Source organism: Octopus bimaculoides, chromosome 10, assembly GCF_046866305.1.
Source record: "Octopus bimaculoides isolate indiv1 chromosome 10, ASM4686630v1, whole genome shotgun sequence".
In the NCBI taxonomy this organism is placed as follows: Eukaryota; Metazoa; Mollusca; class Cephalopoda; order Octopoda; family Octopodidae; genus Octopus; species Octopus bimaculoides.
In genome coordinates, this window is record NC_142937.1 from 92074101 (window position 1) to 92086613 (window position 12513).

Genomic DNA, 12513 nt, shown 5'->3' on the forward strand with positions numbered 1-12513 from the left:
GTTGTTCCTTTGACTTTGTGGTCTCAAGCCTCATTAGGAATAGAAAAAAGAATTCGAATAAAACCTCTACATTATACTAAAACTTCACTGTACATTACATTAAACAAAACTGACTGCACATTACATGCGTCACACAACACAGCCTCTAAACCCTCCTGCACACTTACACAGCACACGAGATCATAATCTGATGTTTGATTCGTTCTTTTACGAATTAGAAAAGTTATGAAGAAGTGCGGCTTGTACAGTCGTCGTGGCCGAGTGGTTAAGGCGATGGACTAGAAATCCATTTGGGTCTCCCCGCATAGGTTCGAATCCTATCGGCGACGATAGTTACACTGACTTCTATTTTTAACGTATATAAAGTAATTTTATATTTTGTTAGATAAACCATATACATTATGTAGTTTATGTAAGCCACCCTGTTGTTGAAAGAATTGCCGCAATACACACACACACACACACACACACATATATATATATATATATATATATATATATATATAAATATGTCCTTTCATTACTGAATCATTTCACGATAGTTTCCTCAATAAACAACTATTCTGTCGTGAGTGTGGGCGTTTCTTTGAGATGTTTAAAACTTTCCTTTTGCCGTCATAAGTCCTCTCATTCCAACAGCTTCTTTCCCCCAACTACAGCTCCCTGAGACTCAGTCCCATCGCTTTCTTCTGGTCTGTGACATTTAGCCTTTAAGTTTTCTGCTCATCAATACCTTTTTTATTTCTTCCCTTCCTTTGTCTTTCCATTTACTTCCTTAAAGTACAGGGAACTCCAGCCTTGTTTGGGAGAAAAATTTTCTTTATCAGTCTTTGCACGACAATAAAACATTAAATTACATAAGACAAAACTACACAATACATACGTCACACAACACAACATCTAAACTCACCTGTAGATTAATACATCATACAAGGTAATAATACAAGGTGGCCCAAAAGTAGGTTTACAGTTATTCAACTGACTCTTTCGCATTCATATATTAACAGTTTCGATCTTAATTATAAAAAAAATATGAAACCATTATTCTATGCTAATTTAGTTAATTGCAAGATAGAAATTTAAATGTAATAAAATGTTTTAAAAGAAATTTAGAGTACCTACGTGATATCTGTAAACCTACATTTGGGCCAACCTGTATGATGGTTGATTTGTTTTTATTCTACCAATAAGATCTGTTATGAAAGGAGGAAGTTCGTACAGTTGTCGTGGCCGAGTGGTTAAGGCGATGGACTTGAAATCCATAGGGGTATCCCCGCATAGGTTCGAATCCTATCGGCGGCGTTCATTTTTTTTTTTAAATGAACAGAAAGTGATTCTATATTTTTATCAATAAATAATAATTTTTGATTTAGGCACAAATTCCATAATTTTGAGAGGTAAGAGCAGCTAGAAACCATCGATTGCACAACTTGACTGGTACCTTATTTTATCGATCTCTCTGCTGGGATTGAACTGAGAACATACAGATCCGAAACACATACTGCAAGACATGTAGCCACATCTAAACTCTTTCATACACTAATACATTACACAAGATAATAATATGGCGATAGGTCTTTTCTTTTTCCATCTATTAGTAGATATATGAAGCAACCTGTTGAGCTGTAGTCGTTCTGGCCGAGTGGTGAAGACACTTGATCAGAAATCTTTTGGGTCTCCCTGCATGGATGCGAATCGTATCGATGACCTTTTTTCCTTTTCTAGGAGAACATTCCCCCCGCTCACCTTATTTTCATTAACATATATGAAGTCATTTTTTGATTTTTCTAGATAAACTTGTGAGTTAAGGTGAGTATTTCAGCCATTTTGTACTTCAACTTACTGGATGCATTTCCATAGGACTGTAGTAGAATTAATAATCTCTCTGTATATGACAGAATGATTGAAGTAAGAACTCCAAACAAGTTGTTTTGTCCGGCATTGTAAAGATTTGCAACTTATTACCATAGCCTTGTTTTATTCTAGTCTATGATATTCAATCCTTCAGGCTTTCTACCCATCGATATCTTTTGTCGGCATAGACCCTTTTTTTAATCTTTCCGTGTTGTTCCTTTGACTTTGTGGTCTCAAGCCTCATTAGGAATAGAAAAAAGAATTCGAATAAAACCTCTACATTATACTAAAACAACACTCCGCATTACATTAAACAAAACTGCACATTACATGCGTCACACAACACAGCCTCTAAACCCTCCTGCACACTTACACAGCACACGAGATCATAATTTGATGTTTGATTCGTTCTTTTACGAATTAGAAGAGTTATGAAGAAATGCGGATTGTACAGTCGTCGTGGCCGAGTGGTTAAGGCGATGGACTAGAAATCCATTGGGGTCTCCCCGCATAGGTTCGAATCCTATCGACGACGTCAATTTCTTCGGGGTTTTTTTTTAATTCTTTAACATATGTAACGTAATTTTATATTTTCTTCGATAAGTGTTGAAAGAATTATTAAAATATGTTTGTATATAAAGAGTTCATATCTAAATAATGCTTCTGGCTTCACCATGTTGTTGGGCAAATTTAAAACTATTTAAAATTTATTAGACATAATGATTTGTCTTCTTCTTTTCAATCCTCACAGGCCTACCACAAACGATCTGGTCCGGCCGTCCGTTTGTAGATATATAAAGTAGGGTCGTTTATGTTGTCATCGTGGCCCTGTGGTTAAGTTGAAGGTTCTGGACACCTCCCGCGTAGGTTCAAATCATGTCGAAGACGTTTGTTCAAATTTCATTTTTTTCTTTTTTTCGCTCATTAACTCACAGTGAATCTTGTAGTTCTAGACATTTTAATTAGAATATACAATCTGTAACTGCAACTAACTGATTATATGTATGAGGTCAATTAAGACGATTGCAACGAAAAAAAAACATACGTGGGAGACGGGGGTCGGAAAGAGGAATTTCCGAGGTTCCTCCCACCCCCACCCCTCCGTTTTCCGCGGAAAGAATGCATTTCCGACAGCTTACGAAGTCAACTAAGACAAATGCAACCCCCACCCCCACCCCCACCCCAAAAAAAACCGCGGGAAAAAATTATTTTGTACCAAAATCGAGTTTGGTGTGAAACTATAAATTTACCAAGAACTGTTGCTAAGGTTGTTTTGTCCGGCACAGTGAAGATTCTGCTCTCTGGTATCTTTGAGTTTCGTCCTTCTACGAATTACATTAAAAAATACTACACAACAATAAAGTATATCGCATCATATTACGGCTAAACACTATTTTACAATATACTGCATCTGCAATTCACTAAAAACATTATTTTACATTATATTAGACAACACTAAACAAAACATACGCCATGCAACACAAACTCTAAACTTCTCCTGTACACTAATACATTACACTATATCAGTGCTTCTCAAACTATCTGATGTCGTGTTCTGGCAGTGATTTTTTTTTCCAATGTGCCAGAGACCGGTAATATTTCTTACTAATATTAATTTATACCGGAAACAATTTATATAATCAATTGCAGCGTGGAAGGTGTTTATAAGCCATTTATGAAACACACAAAAACATGGCCGCAATCAAATAACTGAAACAAAAAAATAACTGAAACCAATAATAGAATATTACATAAGCATTTTATAATGTTTCTTTCTTTTCTGGAAACTTGCTGCGGACCGGCAGCTGAAGGTGTCCGCGGACACCACTTTGAGTAGCACTGCTCTAGATAATAATACGTTCTTTGTTTTATCTATTAGTAGAGATATAAAGCCGCTTCCGTTGTATAGTCGTCGTGGCCGAGTGGTTAAGGCGATGGACTAGAAATCCATTGGGGTCTCCCCGCATAGGTTCGAATCCTATCGACGACGATAGTTACAATGACTTTTATTTTTAACGTATATAAAGTAATTTTATATTTTGTTAGATAAACCATATACATTATGTAGTTTATGTAAGCCACCCTGTTGTTGAAAGAATTGCCGCAATATACACACACACACATATATATATATATATATATATATATATATATGTCCTTTCATTACTGAATCATTTCACGATAGTTTCCTCAATAAACAACTATTCTGTCGTGAGTGTGGGCGTTTCTTTGAGATGTTTAAAACTTTCCTTTTGCCGTCATAAGTCCTCTCATTCCAACAGCTTCTTTCCCCCAACTACAGCTCCTTGAGACTCAGTCCCATCGCTTTCCTCTGGTCTGTGACATTTAGCCTTTAAGTTTTCTGCTCATCAATACCTTTTTTATTTCTTCCCTTCCTTTGTCTTTCCATTTACTTCCTTAAAGTACAGGGAACTCCAGCCTTGTTTGGGAGAAAAATTTTCTTTATCAGTCTTTGCACGACAATAAAACATTAAATTACATAAGACAAAACTACACAATACATACGTCACACAACACAACATCTAAACTCACCTGTAGATTAATACATCATACAAGGTAATAATACAAGGTGGCCCAAAAGTAGGTTTACAGTTATTCAACTGACTCTTTCGCATTCATATATTAACAGTTTCGATCTTAATTATAAAAAAAATATGAAACCATTATTCTATGCTAATTTAGTTAATTGCAAGATAGAAATTTAAATGTAATAAAATGTTTTAAAAGAAATTTAGAGTACCTACGTGATATCTGTAAACCTACATTTGGGCCAACCTGTATGATGGTTGATTTGTTTTTTTTTTACCAATAAGTTCTGTTATGAAAGGAGGAAGTTCGTACAGTCGTCGTGGCCGAGTGGTTAAGGCGATGGACTTGAAATCCATTGGGGTATCCCCGCATAGGTTCGAATCCTATCGGCGACGTGAATTTTTTTTTTTAAATGAACAGAAAGTGATTCTATATTTTTATCAATAAATAATAATTTTTGATTTAGGCACAAATTCCATAATTTTGAAAGGTAAGAGCAGCTAGAAACCATCGATTGCTCAACTTGACTGGTACCTTATTTTATCGATCTCTCTGCTGGGATTGAACTGAGAACATACAGATCCGAAACACATACTGCAAGACATGTAGCCACATCTAAACTCTTTCATACACTAATACATTACACAAGATAATAATATGGCGATAGGTCTTTTCTTTTTCCATCTATTAGTAGATATATGAAGCAACCTGTTAAACTGTAGTCGTTGTGGCCGAGTGGTGAAGACACTTGACCAGAAATCGTTTGGGTCTCCTTGCATTGGTGCGAATCTTATCGGTGACCTTTTTTTTCTTTTCTAGGAGAACATTCCTCCCGCCCACCTTATTTTCATTAACATATATGAAGTCATTTTTTGATTTTTCTAGATAAACTTGTGAGTTAACGTGAGTATTTCAGCCATTTTGTACTTCAACTTACTGGATGCATTTCCATAGGACTGTAGTAGAATTAATAATCTCTCTGTATATAACAGAAAGATTGAAGTAAGAACTCCAAACAAGTTGTTTTGTCCGGCATTGTAAAGATTTGCAGCTTATTACCATCGCCTTGTTTTATTCTAGTCTATGATATTCAATCCTTCAGGCTTTCTACCCATCGATATTTTTTGTCTGCATAGACCCTTTTTTTATCATTCCGTGTTGTTCCTTTGACTTTGTGGTCTCAAGCCTCATTAGGAATAGAAAAAAGAATTCGAATAAAACCTCTACCGCATTACATTAAACAAAACTGCACATTACATGCGTCACACAACACAGCCTCTAAACCCTCCTGCACATTACATGCGTCACACAACACAGCCTCTAAACCCTCCTGCACATCTACACGTCACACGAGATCATAATATGATGTTTGATTCGTTCTTTTACGAATTAGAAGAGTTATGAAGAAGTGCGGCTTGTACAGTCGTCGTGGCCGAGTGGTTAAGGCGATGGACTAGAAATCCATTGGGGTCGCCCCGCATAGGTTCGAATCCTATCGACGACGTCAATTTCTTCGGGGTTTTTTTTTAATTCTTTAACATATGTAACGTAATTTTATATTTTCTTCGATAAGTGTTGAAAGAATTATTAAAATATGTTTGTATATAAAGAGTTCATATCTAAATAATGCTTCTGGCTTCACCATGTTGTTGGGCAAATTTAAAACTATTTAAAATTTATTAGACATAATGATTTGTCTTCTTCTTTTCAATCCTCACAGGCCTACCACAAACGATCTGGTCCGGCCGTCCGTTTGTAGATATATAAAGTAGGGTCGTTTATGTTGTCATCGTGGCCCTGTGGTTAAGGTGAAGGTTCTGGATACCTCCCGCGTAGGTTCAAATCATGTCGAAGACGTTTGTTCAAATTTCAATTTTTTCTTTTTTTCGCTCATTAACTCACAGTGAATCTTGTAGTTCTAGACATTTTAATTAGAATATACAATCTGTAACTGCAACTAACTGATTATATGTATGAGGTTAATTAAGACGATTGCAACGAAAAAAAAACATATGTGGGAGACGGGGGTCGGAAAGAGGAATTTCCGAGGTTCCTCCCACCCCCACCCCTCCGTTTTCCGAGGAAAGAATGCATTTCCGACAGCTTACGAAGTCAACTAAGACAAATGCAACCCCCACCCCCCACCCCCACCCCAAAAAAAAACCGCGGGAAAAAATTATTTTGTACCAAAATTGAGTTTGGTGTGAAACTATAAATTTACCAAGAACTGTTGCTAAGGTTGTTTTGTCCGGCACAGTGAAGATTCTGCTCTCTGGTATCTTTGAGTTTCGTCCTTCTACGAATTACATTAAAAAATACTACACAACAATAAAGTATATCGCATCATATTACGGCTAAACACTATTTTACAATATACTGCATCTGCAATTCACTAAAAACATTATTTTACATTATATTAGACAACACTAAACAAAACATACGCCATGCAACACAAACTCTAAACTTCTCCTGTACACTAATACATTACACTATATCAGTGCTTCTCAAACTATCTGATGTCGTGTTCTGGCAGTGATTTTTTTTTCCAATGTGCCAGAGACCGGTAATATTTCTTACTAATATTAATTTATACCGGAAACAATTTATATAATCAATTGCAGCGTGGAAGGTGTTTATAAGCCATTTATGAAACACACAAAAACATGGCCGCAATCAAATAACTGAAACAAAAAAATAACTGAAACCAATAATAGAATATTACATAAGCATTTTATAATGTTTCTTTCTTTTCTGGAAACTTGCTGCGGACCGGCAGCTGAAGGTGTCCGCGGACACCACTTTGAGTAGCACTGCTCTAGATAATAATACGTTCTTTGTTTTATCTATTAGTAGAGATATAAAGCCGCTTCCGTTGCATAGTCGTCGTGGCCGAGTGGTTAAGGCGATGGACTAGAAATCCATTGGGGTCTCCCCGCATAGGTTCGAATCCTATCGACGACGATAGTTACAATGACTTTTATTTTTAACGTATATAAAGTAATTTTATATTTTGTTAGATAAACCATATACATTATGTAGTTTATGTAAGCCACCCTGTTGTTGAAAGAATTGCCGCAATATACACACACAAACACATATATATATATATATATATATATATATGTCCTTTCATTACTGAATCATTTCACGATAGTTTCCTCAATAAACAACTATTCTGTCGTGAGTGTGGGCGTTTCTTTGAGATGTTTAAAACTTTCCTTTTGCCGTCATAAGTCCTCTCATTCCAACAGCTTCTTTCCCCCAACTACAGCTCCTTGAGACTCAGTCCCATCGCTTTCCTCTGGTCTGTGACATTTAGGCTTTAAGTTTTCTGCTCATCAATACCTTTTTTATTTCTTCCCTTCCTTTGTCTTTCCATTTACTTCCTTAAAGTACAGGGAACTCCAGCCTTGTTTGGGAGAAAAATTTTCTTTATCAGTCTTTGCACGACAATAAAACATTAAATTACATAAGACAAAACTACACAATACATACGTCACACAACACAACATCTAAACTCACCTGTAGATTAATACATCATACAAGGTAATAATACAAGGTGGCCCAAAAGTAGGTTTACAGTTATTCAACTGACTCTTTCGCATTCATATATTAACAGTTTCGATCTTAATTATAAAAAAGATATGAAACCATTATTCTATGCTAATTTAGTTAATTGCAAGATAGAAATTTAAATGTAATAAAATGTTTTAAAAGAAATTTAGAGTACCTACGTGATATCTGTGAACCTACATTTGGGCCAACCTGTATGATGGTTGATTTGTTTTTATTCTACCAATAAGATCTGTTATGAAAGGAGGAAGTTCGTACAGTCGTCGTGGCCGAGTGGTTAAGGCGATGGACTTGAAATCCATTGGGGTATCCCCGCATAGGTTCGAATCCTATCGGCGGCGTTCATTTTTTTTTTTAAATGAACAGAAAGTGATTCTATATTTTTATCAATAAATAATAATTTTTGATTTAGGCACAAATTCCATAATTTTGAAAGGCAAGAGCAGCTAGAAACCATCGATTGCACAACTTGACTGGTACCTTATTTTATCGATCTCTCTGCTGGGATTGAACTGAGAACATACAGATCCGAAACACATACTGCAAGACATGTAGCCACATCTAAACTCTTTCATACACTAATACATTACACAAGATAATAATATGGCGATAGGTCTTTTCTTTTTCCATCTATTAGTAGATATATGAAGCAACCTGTTGAGCTGTAGTCGTTGTGGCCGAGTGGTGAAGACACTTGATCAGAAATATTTTGGGTCTCCCTGCATGGGTGCGAATCGTATCGATGACTTTTTTTCCTTTTCTAGGAGAACATTCCCCCCGCTCACCTTATTTTCATTAACATATATGAAGTCATTTTTTGATTTTTCTAGATAAACTTGTGAGTTAACGTGAGTATTTCAGCCATTTTGTACTTCAACTTACTGGATGCATTTCCATAGGACTGTAGTAGAATTAATAATCTCTCTGTATATAACAGAATGATTGAAGTAAGAACTCCAAACAAGTTGTTTTGTCCTGCATTGTGAAGATTTGCAACTTATTACCATCGCCTTGTTTTATTCTAGTCTATGATATTCAATCCTTCAGGCTTTCTACCCATCGATATTTTTTGTCTGCATAGACCCTTTTTTTATCATTCCGTGTTGTTCCTTTGACTTTGTGGTCTCAAGCCTCATTAGGAATAGAAAAAAGAATTCGAATAAAACCTCTACATTATACTAAAACATCACTGTACATTACATTAAACAAAACTGCACATTACATGCGTCACACAACACAGCCTCTAAACCCTCCTGCACACTTACACAGCACACGAGATCATAATCTGATGTTTGATTCGTTCCTTTACGAATTAGAAGAGTTATGAAGAAGCGCGGCTTGTACAGTCGTCGTGGCCGAGTGGTTAAGGCGATGGACTAGAAATCCATTGGGGTCTCCCCGCATAGGTTCGAATCCTATCGGCGACGATAGTTACACTGACTTTTATTTTTAACGTATATAAAGTAATTTTATATTTTGTTAGATAAACCATATACATTATGTAGTTTATGTAAGCCACCCTGTTGTTGAAAGAATTGCCACAATATACACACACACACACATATATATATATATATATATATATATATATATATATATATATATGTCCTTTCATTACTGAATCATTTCACGATAGTTTCCTCAATAAACAACTATTCTGTCGTGAGTGTGGGCGTTTCTTTGAGATGTTTAAAACTTTCCTTTTGCCGTCATAAGTCCTCTCATTCCAACAGCTTCTTTCCCCCAACTACAGCTCCCTGAGACTCAGTCCCATCGCTTTCCTCTGGTCTGTGACATTTAGCCTTTAAGTTTTCTGCTCATCAATACCTTTCTTATTTCTTCCCTTCCTTTGTCTTTCCATTTACTTCCTTAAAGTACAGGGAACTCCAGCCTTGTTTGGGAGAAAAATTTTCTTTATCAGTCTTTGCACGACAATAAAACATTAAATTACATAAGACAAAACTACACAATACATACGTCACACAACACAACATCTAAACTCACCTGTAGATTAATACATCATACAAGGTAATAATACAAGGTGGCCCAAAAGTAGGTTTACAGTTATTCAACTGACTCTTTCGCATTCATATATTAACAGTTTCGATCTTAATTATAAAAAAAATATGAAACCATTATTCTATGCTAATTTAGTTAATTGCAAGATAGAAATTTAAATGTAATAAAATGTTTTAAAAGAAATTTAGAGTACCTACGTGATATCTGTAAACCTACATTTGGGCCAACCTGTATGATGGTTGATTTGTCTTTATTCTACCAATAAGATCTGTTATGAAAGGAGGAAGTTCGTACAGTCGTCGTGGCCGAGTGGTTAAGGCGATGGACTTGAAATCCATTGGGGTATCCCCGCATAGGTTCGAATCCTATCGGCGGCGTTCATTTTTTTTTTAAATGAACAGAAAGTGATTCTATATTTTTATCAATAAATAATAATTTTTGATTTAGGCACAAATTCCATAATTTTGAAAGGCAAGAGCAGCTAGAAACCATCGATTGCACAACTTGACTGGTACCTTATTTTATCGATCTCTCTGCTGGGATTGAACTGAGAACATACAGATCCGAAACACATACTGCAAGACATGTAGCCACATCTAAACTCTTTCATACACTAATACATTACACAAGATAATAATATGGCGATAGGTCTTTTCTTTTTCCATCTATTAGTAGATATATGAAGCAACCTGTTGAGCTGTAGTCGTTGTGGCCGAGTGGTGAAGACACTTGATCAGAAATCTTTTGGGTCTCCCTGCATGGGTGCGAATCGTATCGATGACTTTTTTTCCTTTTCTAGGAGAACATTCCCCCCGCTCACCTTATTTTCATTAACATATATGAAGTCATTTTTTGATTTTTCTAGATAAACTTGTGAGTTAACGTGAGTATTTCAGCCATTTTGTACTTCAACTTACTGGATGCATTTCCATAGGACTGTAGTAGAATTAATAATCTCTCTGTATATAACAGAATGATTGAAGTAAGAACTCCAAACAAGTTGTTTTGTCCGGCATTGTAAAGATTTGCAACTTATTACCATAGCCTTGTTTTATTCTAGTCTATGATATTCAATCCTTCAGGCTTTCTACCCATCGATATCTTTTGTCGGCATAGACCCTTTTTTTAATCTTTCCGTGTTGTTCCTTTGACTTTGTGGTCTCAAGCCTCATTAGGAATAGAAAAAAGAATTCGAATAAAACCTCTACATTATACTAAAACAACACTCCGCATTACATTAAACAAAACTGCACATTACATGCGTCACACAACACAGCCTCTAAACCCTCCTGCACACTTACACAGCACACGAGATCATAATTTGATGTTTGATTCGTTCTTTTACGAATTAGAAGAGTTATGAAGAAATGCGGATTATACAGTCGTCGTGGCCGAGTGGTTAAGGCGATGGACTAGAAATCCATTGGGGTCACCCCGCATAGGTTCGAATCCTATCGACGACGTCAATTTCTTCGGGGTTTTTTTTTAATTCTTTAACATATGTAACGTAATTTTATATTTTCTTCGATAAGTGTTGAAAGAATTATTAAAATATGTTTGTATATAAAGAGTTCATATCTAAATAATGCTTCTGGCTTCACCATGTTGTTGGGCAAATTTAAAACTATTTAAAATTTATTAGACATAATGATTTGTCTTCTTCTTTTCAATCCTCACAGGCCTACCACAAACGATCTGGTCCGGCCGTCCGTTTGTAGATATATAAAGTAGGGTCGTTTATGTTGTCATCGTGGCCCTGTGGTTAAGTTGAAGGTTCTGGACACCTCCCGCGTAGGTTCAAATCATGTCGAAGACGTTTGTTCAAATTTCATTTTTTTCTTTTTTTCGCTCATTAACTCACAGTGAATCTTGTAGTTCTAGACATTTTAATTAGAATATACAATCTGTAACTGCAACTAACTGATTATATGTATGAGGTCAATTAAGACGATTGCAACGAAAAAAAAACATACGTGGGAGACGGGGGTCGGAAAGAGGAATTTCCGTGGTTCCTCCCACCCCCACCCCTCCGTTTTCCGCGGAAAGAATGCATTTCCGACAGCTTACGAAGTCAACTAAGACAAATGCAACCCCCACCCCCACCCCCACCCCAAAAAAAACCGCGGGAAAAAATTATTTTGTACCAAAATCGAGTTTGGTGTGAAACTATAAATTTACCAAGAACTGTTGCTAAGCTTATTTTGTCCGGCACAGTGAAGATTCTGCTCTCTGGTATCTTTGAGTTTCGTCCTTCTACGAATTACATTAAAAAATACTACACAACAATAAAGTATATCGCATCATATTACGGCTAAACACTATTTTACAATATACTGCATCTGCAATTCACTAAAAACATTATTTTACATTATATTAGACAACACTAAACAAAACATACGCCATGCAACACAAACTCTAAACTTCTCCTGTACACTAATACATTACACTATATCAGTGCTTCTCAAACTATCTGATGTCGTGTTCTGGCAGTGATTTTTTTTTCCAATGTGCCAGAGA

General features: G+C 36.0%; 11 non-coding genes across 11 annotated transcripts; all 11 read left to right on the forward strand.

The window, feature by feature from the left end:
* The first annotated feature begins 247 nt into the window (after nt 1-247).
* On the forward strand, nt 248-329 carry Trnas-aga (transfer RNA serine (anticodon AGA)). Its single transcript has one exon. It is a non-coding gene; the product is annotated as a tRNA-Ser (tRNA).
* Nucleotides 330-1220: 891 nt separating this feature from the next.
* On the forward strand, nt 1221-1302 carry Trnas-uga (transfer RNA serine (anticodon UGA)). The gene has a single exon. It is a non-coding gene; the product is annotated as a tRNA-Ser (tRNA).
* A 1005-nt stretch (nt 1303-2307) lies between these two features.
* Trnas-aga (transfer RNA serine (anticodon AGA)) lies at nt 2308-2389 on the forward strand. Its single transcript has one exon. It is a non-coding gene; the product is annotated as a tRNA-Ser (tRNA).
* A 1373-nt stretch (nt 2390-3762) lies between these two features.
* Nucleotides 3763-3844, forward strand: Trnas-aga (transfer RNA serine (anticodon AGA)). The gene has a single exon. It is a non-coding gene; the product is annotated as a tRNA-Ser (tRNA).
* Nucleotides 3845-4717: 873 nt separating this feature from the next.
* On the forward strand, nt 4718-4799 carry Trnas-uga (transfer RNA serine (anticodon UGA)). The gene has a single exon. It is a non-coding gene; the product is annotated as a tRNA-Ser (tRNA).
* A 1027-nt stretch (nt 4800-5826) lies between these two features.
* Trnas-aga (transfer RNA serine (anticodon AGA)) lies at nt 5827-5908 on the forward strand. The gene has a single exon. It is a non-coding gene; the product is annotated as a tRNA-Ser (tRNA).
* A 1375-nt stretch (nt 5909-7283) lies between these two features.
* Trnas-aga (transfer RNA serine (anticodon AGA)) lies at nt 7284-7365 on the forward strand. Its single transcript has one exon. It is a non-coding gene; the product is annotated as a tRNA-Ser (tRNA).
* Nucleotides 7366-8236: 871 nt separating this feature from the next.
* On the forward strand, nt 8237-8318 carry Trnas-uga (transfer RNA serine (anticodon UGA)). Its single transcript has one exon. It is a non-coding gene; the product is annotated as a tRNA-Ser (tRNA).
* Nucleotides 8319-9322: 1004 nt separating this feature from the next.
* Trnas-aga (transfer RNA serine (anticodon AGA)) lies at nt 9323-9404 on the forward strand. Its single transcript has one exon. It is a non-coding gene; the product is annotated as a tRNA-Ser (tRNA).
* An 887-nt stretch (nt 9405-10291) lies between these two features.
* Trnas-uga (transfer RNA serine (anticodon UGA)) lies at nt 10292-10373 on the forward strand. The gene has a single exon. It is a non-coding gene; the product is annotated as a tRNA-Ser (tRNA).
* A 1004-nt stretch (nt 10374-11377) lies between these two features.
* On the forward strand, nt 11378-11459 carry Trnas-aga (transfer RNA serine (anticodon AGA)). Its single transcript has one exon. It is a non-coding gene; the product is annotated as a tRNA-Ser (tRNA).
* Nucleotides 11460-12513: the final 1054 nt, after the last annotated feature.